The sequence below is a fragment of the Chiloscyllium plagiosum genome, chromosome 18, assembly GCF_004010195.1.
Source record: "Chiloscyllium plagiosum isolate BGI_BamShark_2017 chromosome 18, ASM401019v2, whole genome shotgun sequence".
NCBI classification, from domain to species: Eukaryota; Metazoa; Chordata; class Chondrichthyes; order Orectolobiformes; family Hemiscylliidae; genus Chiloscyllium; species Chiloscyllium plagiosum.
Genome location: NC_057727.1, coordinates 16956021 through 16969301, shown reverse-complemented (window position 1 = coordinate 16969301; position 13281 = coordinate 16956021). Strand labels below are relative to the sequence as shown.

The following is a 13281-nucleotide window of genomic DNA, read 5'->3' as shown; positions in this document are numbered from 1 at the left end:
GATCAAAAAAGGTCTCGGATAACGCTATGTCAGTTTCCTTATCTGTGCCTTTTGATCCCTTCTGCTTCAACTTATGCCTCTGTGATCTTGTGATCACACAATCAGGGGAAATTCCTGGGAAAACACTCTTCATGTTTTCAGTTGCCTGCGTCTCCACAGGCTTTTCACCTAGAGTAAGCAGCATGCCTACCGGTGAGTCAGCTACATCATTTGCAAGGACAAATTGTATTCCTAGAGCTGAGAGTTTGTCCAGTACTCCTACCACAAATTATTCACTCTTCTCTGGCCTCTTTGGCGGCACGGTGGCACAGTGGTTAGCACTGTTGCCTCACAACGCCAGAGACCCGGGTTCAATTCCCGCCTCAGGCGACTGACTGTGTGGAGTTTGCACATTCTCCCAGTGTCTGCGTGGGTTTCCTCCGGGTGTTCCAGTTTCCTCCTACAGTCCAAAGATGTGCAGGTTAGGTGAATTGGCCATGCTAAATTGCCCGTAGTGTTAGGTAAGGGGTAGATGTAGGGGTATGGGTGGGTTACACTTCGGCGGGGCGATGTGGACTTGTTGGGCCAAAGGGCCTGTCTCCACACTGTAAGTAATCTAATCTAATCTCTTTAGCCTCACTTTACATAATTAAGCATTTTGTGTTTCACCATGAATTCCCGTTACCAGTACTTTTCTGGCAATAGTCCCTCAGGAGTACATATCTCCTCATCCTTCAGCATTGCAGACCGAAAGGATCTTGTGTCCCTTAATATCGCAACCTCTTTACCTGCTACTCCTGACCTATCTGAATAAACATTATCCTTGAATGTATATTTTTTTAAGCAGATCTGACACTTCCTCCTTAATCAACCTCTGAACATCTTGTATTCTCTGAGGCAGTTGGCTAACTTCCCTTGTGCTTTTTGTTACTAGTCCAACAAAACCTCCAGGCTTGTCCAGATTTCCTACATCTGGCTTTCTCCTAGCCCACGAACACGGTGATTTCATGTGGTCCACTTTATTACAATGAAAACACCAGAGCTTTTTAACTTCTTTGTTCCCCTCAAGGGTTTTTTTTTTACCCTGTAGTAAGTTATCCTTATGATCTTCACTGAGATCTACCTTTCCCTTTCCACGTGAGGATTTCTCTTTGCCCCAATTTCTATCCCTCATGGACTGAAATTGATTCTGGAAGCCAAACCAAGTTTTAAGGACCAGCTCATAATCATCAGCCACTTCAGTTGCTAACTTTGATCTTTTAACTCTCTGCTCTTCCACATGAGTTCCTCGCTAAGGTTATCTTCAGCCTTTATCACTAGCCTTTTAAGTTGACTTTCCTTTTTAAGTGTCAGTTTTTGAACTTCAAAAGGTCTCCCATTTTCTTTCTCTGCTCTCTCTTTTCCCTCCCTTCTTCTGCTCTCCTTTTTTCTCCCTGTTCTGCTGCTGTCTCTTTTTCCCTCTCTTATACTTTCAATTGTAACTCAAACTGTTTAATTTCTGCTGACCTTTCCTTATCTCTTGCCCCTAATTCAAGCTGTTTCATTTGCAACTGAATTCTTGCCATCTCTATAGATTCTGATGGCTTCTCCAGCAAGTGTAAATGCTGAGCCACTACTGTAATTATCTCTCCTTTCCTCACAGAAGCAGGCAGTTCCAATTCCAACTCCTCTGCTAATTCCGGCAGCTTGGTCTTATTCACTTCTTGCAAAACTTCTAAAGTCACTGCGTCCACATCCAAAAAACTTCTGGTGACTGAAAGAGCCATTCCTATGCCAGGCTTTATACACCCAACCAAACCAACACCCAAAATAAAGACACTAGCATTTACCACTCGCTGTTTAAAATCCCGTAAAGAGCCCCCAATCTATTATGGACTAAGCTAGACCATTGAAAAAATTCTTAAGCAGGTAGCCCAGACTGTAACTTTGCAATTTGTTTCGGTAAGTGTACAGTGAAAGTTACCCGATTAAGTTAGTGAGGTTGACTACCAGGTTTTAAAACAGATAAATGTTTATTCACAAAATTACACAATGAAACACAAAGAAAAGAATAAAGAACTCTCCTACAGAGCTCAGTCTATCCAAACTTGACTTAATTACGCTGTTCCGAATATACACAGCAGTCCCAATAAGCAAACCCTCTTGAAACACAGTTAAAAAATGAAACAGATGCTTACAGGTTGAAGTTAGAAGGGCAGAGAGCGAGAGAGAGAGAGAGAGAGTTTGTTCACACACAGTCCACTGCTGAACGTCCAACTAGTTCTAGACTGAATTACACTGCTCAGCTAGAGAGCTGACCACTCCCTTTTCATTATACAGGTCACTTTTAGAACATGACCACTTTGGCCTGAAGTCTCATCAGTTTACATATAAACAAAAAGGCCTCTCAATACCCTTTAATCTCTGTACCAAACCAGTCTAATTGACACCGAGGGTGGTTTATGACCCCTCTGAAGAAAACCAAGGACATAGTATCCTTGAGAAAAGGAACAGATTATCGAAAAAAGAAACCAGCTTTGTGACACTTTGAACGTTTATCGTTTTTTGGACTTAGTTCTTATTTCTAATCTGTGAATGCATTTGTGGTGGTGTGTTGCTATTTCTTTTTGTGTTTAGTAACTAAGAAACTCACCATTTTGTTAACTCAAGAAAGCCTGATTAAATGAGCCCCTTTTAAAACAGAAATTCATTTGATCTGGGAAGAAGATATCCACAAGGCAGGGATTTTTTTGAAGTGAATCTGGTTGAGGCTAACTGAGGGGTTAGGTAAGTACAGAAGGGAAGCCAGTTCATTCCTTCTCACCCACAACTTGGGCTATCCCATCTGGAACTGTAATAACCTGAGCAATCCTGCCCAAGTTGGAACAATATTTTTGTCAGCTGGGAAACAACTGATGGAGATGCATTGTTATGGGCATCCACGTGTATAATTTGAAAATATATCCAGTTTTAAGCCTACATTTTTTAGTATGAACAGTGCATTTACACCAGTTTCCCCTTGTTTGCTTGTTTTGGCATCTTGGAGAATTCGAGGATCTCCAGAGTCATAGGATAGAAATAGAATCCCTACAGTGTGGAAGCAGGCCATTCATCCCATCAAGTCCACACCAACCCTCCGAAGAACATCCCACCCAGACCTAACCCCCTAACCTATCCTTGTAAACCCAAACCTAACCCCCTAGCCTATCCTTGTAAACCTGCGTTTCCCATGGCTAATCCACCGAGCCTGCAAATCCCTGGACACTTTGGGCAATTCAGCATGGCCGATCCACCTTATCTATATATCTTTGGACTGTGGGAGGAAACCGGAGCAGCGGGAGGAAATCCATGTGGACACAGGGAGAATGTGGAAGCACTACACAGACAGACACTTGAGGCTGGAATCGAACTCGAATCATCCCTGGCGCTGGGAGGCAGCAGTACTAACCACTGAGCCCAAGTCACAGTGGTATCAATGCTTCTCCGTACAGGCATCTCTTCTTCACAGCAAATGCTTTTAAAGTACAAAAAACCATGCCTTTTGTTGTAAACTGTGATATCAAATTTCCCATGGAGAGTCTAAAATAAGTTGGTCCTTACGCAAAAAATGACTTGACCCAATTTTCTTTGCATGTAGGTTGTTGGTCTTTGAAATCAACCCTTTTTGTTTGATGCCATAATGAAGTCTAATTCTACCCTTTGTATTCAGAAACTCTGTGACGTGTTCAGTTTTAAGGATGAAACAAAACTAAGAGGAATGGTACAATTAAAAGAAGGAGCTTACAATTGCTGTATGATTCAGGCAAAACTGTAAGTGGATTGAACAAAGGTAGTTTGGATTTATTGAAAAATAATTGTACAATATTGCACAGAGAAAGGTTTGGATTTAATGCAGATAATTGTACAATATCACACAGAGAAAGGAAAAGCAATAGACTGTTATTTCTTCAGCAATTTCTGTTTTTGTTTGTTTCAGATGTCCAGCAGTTCTTTGTTTTATTAAACAACTTGAACATGTGTTTAGGGAAAAAACTGCTATGGTTATGTCAATCGAATGCTACATGGTCAATTCCAGTTATTTCAATCTTGTACTCAACCTGAAAGCATGTGAGCTGTCCCAAAACAGAACATCTCGCCTGTATACTTGTAGATAAAGACTCCCTGAGATCAAGGTGAGGGCACAACAGAAATTAAGTTTTCAACAGATTCTTATCAGCGTTTCTGAAGCAAATACATAAATTCCCTTTTCTCGCTACACCAAGGACACAGGATGGAACTTGTTAATTGATCTGATGATTAGAGAACTGCTTTGATGAATGCTTATCTCTTTCCCTCCTCTTTCCATTCTCCTTCTCTCTTTCCCTCTTTGCCTACAGCAATCTGTCCATCATGATACAGATGAATGAGCATCCTGAACCATCTCCTTCATTTCCATTGACTTATATCAGTATCGCTGTGTAAGCTCATGATTTCATCACTCAAACAGTCCTGCAATTCACACAGTCAGAACAGATGCAATGTTCTGCAGTTTCCAGTGGGTTTTACACTGTGTTAATTAATGATGTCATCAACCTCCCATTGTTTACCTCCATTCACAAGAAAAGTCTCTTGGCTCAGCGGTAGTGTCCCTGCCTCTGGGCTACCTGTCCCGGAGATGTCCTGCAACACTGGATGAAAATAAATAACAACTTCAGCGGATACTTTCCATTATCCATTCCCCGTGCACCAGGAATTGGAAGTTGGATTTGAATTCTGAAATCTCCATAGCTGATATCGAACTGACAGGCAAGTTGGAATAGCTAATAACGAAACACACATTCGGTGAGCAGTAAACCTACTCACTTAACTAAGGCAAGTGACTCTTTAAAATTAAACTGCCTTGGGCAGGAGTCTAGCCGATTCCAGGCTGGTTCACTGGTTGCTATCACATATCATTTCAATTTCAGATCAGACTGCTTCACTGAGAAACACCCACCCTTCATACACAGCTCACATGTGATATCTTACACAAAGTTGTTAAGTCAGGCTAAAGGGAAGAAAGGTAGGTAACCCAAACTGATATTCCAATTTAAGGTTGTACAGAGATATGAGGTCTATCCCCTCCATTATACCCAATTGTATTTAGAGTCATTGGCAGAAAGAGGCCATTCAGCCCACTGAAGCAGTACTAACTCTCCATTGGAGCAATTTAGTCTCTCCATTCCCTTAATTTATTAGGGACTAGGAATCAATGCTTAATCCAAATTCAGAAAGAGAAATTACATGCCTCTATAAACATTTTACCAAGCACATTCTGCATGGTGAGGTAGCTAGACACCTAGGTGGCCAGTGGGGTGCCCATGGATTAGCCTAGTGGATAATGGAGGTCCTAAACATTGAATGTCATACCTCGGGGTAAATGACTGGCAAGAGCAGCAGCCCTTAATCTGGGGTGCACCACCATCATGACCTGAGGTTGCTGCAGAAGGTCAACAGTTGTCAACCATAAAAATCACAACAGCAAAGTCACTTTACACCCTCATGTGTAACACTTATGGAAGGATCGATCTCTTAATATTGGTCTTCACATTCATGAAGAAAGTTGGATCAAGTGAAGCCACCACCTTTTACACCAACCCGAATGGCTGTGCACTAAGTGTCCATCATCTCTCATAGAAGGAAATGGGATGACAAAAGACCTCCAAAAGACTAAATAACCATATTGTGTTTTAAATGTGCTGCCATCTACGGACAGGAACAGCAAAATGCCTGCCATAGGCAGCACGGTGGCTCAGTGGTCAGCACTGCTGCCGCACAATGCCAGGGACCTGGGTTCAATTCTACCCTCGGGCCACCGTCTATGTGGAGGTTCCATGTCCTCTCTGTAACTGCGTGGGTTTCCTCCGGTTTCTACCCACACTCCAAAGATCTGCAGGCTAGGTGGATTGGCCATAGTTGCATTGCCCTGTACTGTCCAGGGATGTGCAAGCTAGTTGGATTAGCCATGGTAAACACATCAACAGGGCATTAAGCAAAGGTCCCAGTCTGAACAGATAGAAATTGCTGAAAAAGCTCAGCAGGTCTGGCAGCATCGTTTTGAGTCAAGTGACAGAGGAAATGAGGAAGGATTACCGGAGCTGAAACATTAATTCTCTCCACAAATTCTGCCAGACCTGCTGAGCATTTCCAGCAATTTCTATTTTTCTCTGCAATTTACAGCATCCACAGACCTTCCGGTTTTTAGTCTGAACAAATACTGCAAGTGAGCACAGACACAGAGTTCAACCCACTTCAAACTTGCATGATATTTATAGCAGGTGGAATGCAACCAATGGGGAGAGATTATAGATTCCATATTTGTGGTTCACAAAATTCTACATGTGGAAGTACAGCCTCCTTGTAACAAAGGTGGGATATCCAGGGACCTGGGTTCAATTCTACCCTCGGGCGACTGTCTATGTGGAGGTTCCATGTCCTCACTGTAACTATGTGGGTATCCTCTAGTTTCCGCCCACAGTCCAAAGATCTACAGGCTAGGTGGATTGGCCATAGTTGCATTGCCCTGTACTGTCCAGGGATGTGCAAGCCAGTTGGATTAGCCATAGTAAACACATCAATAGAGCATTAAGCAGGTGGGACTCATGCACGGGTTTTTACACTTTTCAGGAGATGATCTCAACTTTCCACTTTGGTAAGGTAAAGTAACTTTTTGGATAAGTCCTGGAACTCTGCTGGAAGAAGTAAAGTGCTTTTTGACAGGTAAGGTCTTCTTTGGATGGGGTCAAGTGCCCTTTGGTAGGATTGTTTAAAGTGTCTACTCTCAATATACATAAAAAAAATTAATAAATGCATTGAGGCTGTCAAGCTGTTAAGGAATTTATTAAATAAAAATTTGTAGTTTGCTATTTCACTCTGTCAGTTGATACAAACCTGAGAGCTAGCATTATACAGTCTATGCTGTGGGACTAATTTTACAACCTCTTATTATCACAGCAGTGTGCCTGTTGCTTTATAGTTTCATTGATATCAAGTGGTTAAGAAGTTTTGATATGTGGTTATGAATTTGAACTCCTATTTTTACAAAGAATTAAGTACTTTAAGGAACTTAAATGTAGTGAATAGGTTTTTAAAATAGGAATTTTATTTAAAGAATTGCAAAGTCAGCAACAGAGACTCAAAACTTCAGTGTATCTCATTTTAGCATTGGATGTATGGTCAGTCCAGTTTAGATATAGGAAGAGTTGGCATGGAGACTGTAAAGGCAAAGAATAATGGTTGGAGGGCATAGGCTGGCATGATGTTGGCATAGGACAATAAAAGGGGTAGCTCAATGTTTAGCACTGCTGCCTCACAGCACCAGGGATTCAGGTTCGATTCCAGCCTCAGGCGATTGTCTGTGCGGAGTTCACATCTTCTCCCCGTGTCTGTAGGGGCTTCCGCCAGGTGCTTCAGTTTCCTCCCACTAAGTTAGGTGGACTGGGATGCTAAATTATCTATAGTGTTCAGGATGTGTTAGTTAGGTGTATTAGCCATGAGAAATGCAGGGTTTCAGGGTGGAGTGGGAGATGTGTCTGGGTGGGATGTTCTTCAGAGGGTTAGTGTGGACTTGTTGGGCTGAATGGCCTCTTTTTGCACTGTGGGGATTCTATAAAAAAGGCAATAGGAGTTCAGCATGAGACAGAGAGGTCTGGAGGTATGGGGAGTCGTGTGTTGGTAGGTGGGGAGAGAATGCAATGTCATTGGTTGGAATGGGTGGGTGTGTTGGGAGTATGCAGCGTGAGGGGTTTGGGCTGAATTTGTTTTGCTCTTTTATTACAAGTCCCAGAGCACAGAGACCAGCCTTTCACACAGCCCTGACATTCTCTCTGCTGCCTCTGAACTGCTTCTAGAGGCAGAAAGGCCATCTGGTGTTAATGTCTGTTCCTTCCCAGAAACAAACTCTGGCCACTTGGGGCACTTTGTGGTTATGAGAATTCTCCCAACTCTGCACTCCTGCCATGGGGGCAAACATTCAAGCCTCTGTACATTCAACCTGCTTTGGTAAATTTGCTAAGTTCAAATCAAACGTAATCAAACCTGCTCCTCCCATTTCACTGGGGGCTATCCTGATCCCGTACTTTCACACAGTTCAGAAAGCAGATCACCAGATCCCCAAGAGATCATTTGGATGCAAATAGATTGTTGTGATCTCTGCCTTGAATTCCAGACAAACATCTCATATAAAAGCGTAAGTACAGAGCATTAAAACTTAAAATTCATCCTTATATTATTTGTCTTACCTTTCCTGAAAAGAAGTTGATTATTGTGTTGATAACAGCTCGAGAATGCTCCATGCCCCTTTTCAAGAAATCAGACTGCCTTCTCTTTAGTTAAAAAGCCTTTTACTTTGGCCTTGTCTAAAGTTCTCTTTTTACTCTAACATGGTATGCGGGCATTACTGGCAGGGTTAACATTAGCTGCCCATTCCTAATTGCCTATGTCTCTATAGGCCATTTCAGAGACCATTTAAAAATCAGCCACATTTCTGTGGGTCTGGAGTCACATATAGTCCAGACAGGGCAAGGATTGCAGATTCTCTTCCTTAAAGGAAACGAGTGATAATTTTAGACAATTAACAGTAGCCACATGGTCGCCATTAACTCGCTGTGTTTTGTGTGTTCTTGTTTAATTCCAGATTTTATTAAGTTATAATTTCACCATCTCTGAAGGTGGGATTTAAATCCACATGTCCAGTGCATTAGCATTTTCACTAGATTAGATTAGATTCTCTACAGTGTGGAAATAAGCCCTTTGGAGGGCTTCTGAAGTCCTGAAGAAGGGCTTATGCCCGAAACGTCGATTCTCCTGTTCCCTGGATGCTGCCTGACCTGCTGCGCTTTTCCAGCAACACATTTTCAGCAAATAAGCCCTTTGGCCCAACAAGTCCACACCACCCCTCCGAACAGAAACCCACCCAAATCCATTCCCCTACCCTTATATTTACTCCTAACTAACACACCTAACACTGTGGGCAATTTAGCATGTCTAATTCACCTGACCTGCACATCTTTGGATTTTGGGAGGAAACCGGAGCAAATCCACGCAGACACAGGGAGAATGTGCAAACTCCACACAAACAGGCGGGAATCGAACCAGGACCCTGGTGCTGTGAGGCAGCAGTGCTAACCACTGAGCCACTGTGCCGCCCCGTACTACAGAAACATACTTGGGTACCATGGGAAGGTAGAGGAATGGGGTCCCAAAGTTCAAGCCTTGTGAAATGATTGGTTTTGACCCACACCCAAAGCCCTCACTCGTCCTTCTGGTACACATAGGCATACACACCCACACATGCATATCAACATCATTATAAGTATACACCATCAGATATATTGCATGGTGGCTCAGTGGTTAGCACTGCTACCTCACAGTACCAAGGACCTAGGTCTGATTCTAGCCTTGGGTAGTCTGTGTGGAGTTTACACATTCTCCCGTGCCTGCTCTGATTTCCTTCTACAATCCAAAGATGTGCAGGTTGGATGAATTGGTCGTGCTAAATTGCCCATAGTGTTCAGGGATGTGTAGGTTAGGTGCATTAGTCAGGGGTAAATGTAGAGTAAGGAGGAATGGGTCTGGGTGGGTTACTTTTCAGAGGGTCAGTGTGGACTTGTTGGGCCAAAGGGCCTGTTTCTACACTGAAGGGATTCTATTCTAACTGCTGTCAAGTGTATGCGCAAACTCGGGCACTGACTGTTAGTTTGAGATGGTCCTAAAGGAGCCCAAAATATGGAAATAATCTCTGAAGGACTTAATGAAATTCAATTTGAAAATTGTTTAGGAAGAATGTTAATAAAAAAAATTAAAACCGCAGCTATGATGTAACCAGGGCAGATTCTTTACAATATTAAACTATGCAGCCTTGACAATTACCAGCTTCCCAATCATCTGTCACAAACTAATGACAATCTGCACTTCTGCAGCACTGTCAAGGTCACAAAATATTATAAAACACTTGATAAAAGCGGCAGTGGGTGGGAGACGAAGGCTGAGGGGATGTTTCCCCTCATGGGGGAAGAGTCTAGGACCAGAGGGCATCATTTCAGAATAAAGGGGCACTAATGTACAATTGAGGTGAGGAGGAATGTCTTCTCTCAGAGGGTTGTGAGTCTTTAGAACACCTTGCTGTAGAAAACTGTGGAAGGGCAAGGTCCTTTGTGTATATTTACGGCTGAGATAGATAGATCCTTGATCAGTTGGGGAATCAGGGTTACAGGGAAAATGCAGGAAAGTGGAAAACACAAGGAAGTGGATGTGAGGAATATTGGACCAGCCACGATCCTATTGAATGGCAAAGCAGACTTGAAGGCCCGAATGGCCTCCTTCTGGTCATATTTCTTATGGTCTTGAGGAGAAGAATCTGACTCAGCGTAGAAACTGTGTGAATAGACTTGGGAGGTGACCAAATATGGGCTTGTTTTTAACATCAGGAACAAGAAGATTTGAATCAAGAGCTTTTGAATATTTCGCTTAAAAAAAAATAAGTCATTACACAATAGCAATAATCATGTGATGGTCAGGTTGTTGTTGCTACTTTCAAAGGATTAATTTTCCTCCAACATTGAGTGTTTGTGTAAAGCCAGTGGGATATCTTGTTATCCAGCACAGTCAGATTACGAATCATGCCTCATTAATGCTATTTGCATGCTGCATCACTGTTACCATGGTGTTACTTGTGCCCTCGCTGCGATAAACCTGTTTATAATTTGAAGGAAATAAATCCAACGTGCATATTAATAAAAAAGCGATCAATTGAACGTCAGGATGCACCATTGTAAAGCAAAGCATTCACATTTCAACCATTGGATATATAGTTATTTTTTCAAAAGATGTGGGAATGTGAATCAGTGGCTTTACTGTTTGTGCCATCATATGCTGCCATCTGTTCATCCACTGTCATACAGCTAATATAACACCTCCTTTGGCCCATAACAGCTATTTTGTCCTTTATCAATTATCGCAATTACATACTTTCATTCTGAGCAACTGTCACATGCCCTTGGCCATCCAAGCACTATCACCATCGTCACACTATCTTCAGTCACACATCATCTAACTTCTGCATAAAGCCAGTGTCACGTGTCTTCATTCAAATAGAAACTATCATCACGCCACCAATGTGTGCTCTACATTGCAAAGACATTGCCTCATCTCCTTATTGATCCTCCATCACAAAGCCACTGTCGCGTATTCTTGGCAACACAGCTGCTGTCTTCCGACCTAAACATAGCCAGTCTTGCGTTACACACGGCTCACTCCCACAGCCTCTACCTCATAACTTTGGTTATTCAACGTCTCAATTGAATATCTATTTTTCCATATCCTTGATCACCTTGCTGCTATCACGTTTCTATGGTTACCTCGCTACTAGCAATATACCAATTTTCTGAAATCCTCAGTGACATTACCTGCTGTTGAGTTACCTTTGTCACACACTCTGTAATGTTACAGTCTCTTCATAAGCTCAGCCTCAGCTGGTGCTGCAGACACAGAAAATCCCTTTCACTTTCAGAATCCAGCAAACCCTCTTGGACAGGGAGCTGAGTTTGATATATGTCTTTTCTTACTCCGCAGAAGGTATCTTTGACCCAGATTTGGGCTTTCATTAACTGGAGCGTGCAATCAGTGACTCTGTTTCACAGTTGAATTGGAAGAAATCTGTTCTTCAAATCTAAACACATCTCTGGATAAAGCCACAGCTTCTGTGAGTCCAAGCTGTATCACACATTTGGAACAGCCAGTCTCCCTTCCTTTGGCTGCTGTGAGCTGAGTAAGCACATCCAGCTGTAATGTTTGTTTGCATATGGGCAAAAGCTCCATGTGTTTGGGCGGTGCTCGCTGAAGCCGGCCTCACACATCACAGAGGATATAATGGGCTTTGACTGCAAAGAATTGATTTGCTCATAGCCCAGGACTGGCCCAACCTCCACGCCTCCCTTTTGGCAAGATTTAAGCAGAGTTCTGCTGGGGGCTGCAATATTGCCAGAAGCAGCTGCTGGATTGTCTGTCTGCATCTCTTTCAGAATAGAAATAAACTACTTCCCCTCCTCTCCAGGAGTAAAAAGTGGTCATTTTGGGATGTGAGTGAAGCAACTTATCTTTTCATATGAATCCCTCCATAAACATGACCAGCGTTAAATGACTTATAGGAGAAAGTGAGGACTGCAGATGCTGGAGATCAGAGCTGAAAATATGTTGCTGGAAAAGGTCAGGCAGCATCCAAGGAGCAGGAGAATCGACGTTTCGGGCATGAGCCCTTCTTCAGGAAATGACTTATGTTGATGTCAAAAGTATGCCCCCAACACGTAACAGGATCAAACAAACTGTGATAATCAGTAGGTTGGGAATACATATCTATATTTGTCGACTAGCGAAATTGAGGGTCTTGTCAAGAAAAAGGATGTATATGGTGGGTATTGACAGCTGCGATCGAGTGAATCTCTTTACAAGTATAAGGGCTGTAGGAGTACACTGAAGAGGGAAATCAAAAAGCAGACATGTGATAGCTTTGGCATTTAGAATTAAGTAGTATCCAAAGAAATTCAAAAAATACATTAAGGACAAAAGGATAACTAGGGAGAGAATAGGGCCCCTTAAAGATCAATGCAGCCATCAGTATGTGGAACTGCAGGAGGTGGGTGAGAGATTAAATAGTATTTTATGTCAGTATTTACTGTGGAGAAAGATGAAGAAGCTAGGGAACATGGGGAAATAGTGATAATTTGAAAGGTGTTCATTTTACATTGGAGCATGTGCTGAGTGTCTTAAAAAGTATAAAGGTGGGTAGATCCCCGGGATCTGATCAGGTGTATCCTACAACTTTGTAGGAAGCTAGGGAAGTGATTGCTGGTGCCTTGCTGAGATATTTGTATAATTGATAGTCACAGGTGAGGTGCCAGAAGACTAATGGTTGAATAGTCTGGTGCCATTATTTAAGAAATGTGATAAGGAAAAGCCAGGGAACTATAGATTGGTGACCCTGACATCAATGATGGGTAAGTTGTTGGAGGGGATTCTGACTTACAGGATTTACATGCATTTGTAAAGGCAATGACTAATTAGGGATAGTCAACATGGCTTTGTGCATGGGAAATGGTGTTCCACTAACTTGATTAAGATTTTTGAAGAAGTGGCAAAGAAGACTAATGAAGGTAGATTGGTGGACATTGTTTACATGGACTTCAGCAAAGTGTTTGACAAGTTTCTGCATGGTAGACTGGTTCGCAAGTATAGATCACATGGAATCCAGGGAGAGCTAGCCATGCGGAAACAAAATTGGCTTGAAAGTAGAAGACAGAGGGTGGTGAT

General features: G+C 42.5%; 1 protein-coding gene across 1 annotated transcript in view; it reads right to left on the bottom strand.

Annotated features, from left to right (window-relative positions):
• LOC122558887 (proline-rich transmembrane protein 3) overlaps positions 1-11765 on the bottom strand; it is a 99024-nt gene extending 87259 nt beyond the window's left edge. The window contains exon 1 of the mRNA XM_043707801.1: positions 11382-11765. The gene's annotated coding sequence lies outside the window, so the exon portion shown is untranslated. The remainder of the gene's footprint in view (positions 1-11381) is intronic.
• Between the last annotated feature and the right edge of the window lie 1516 nt (positions 11766-13281).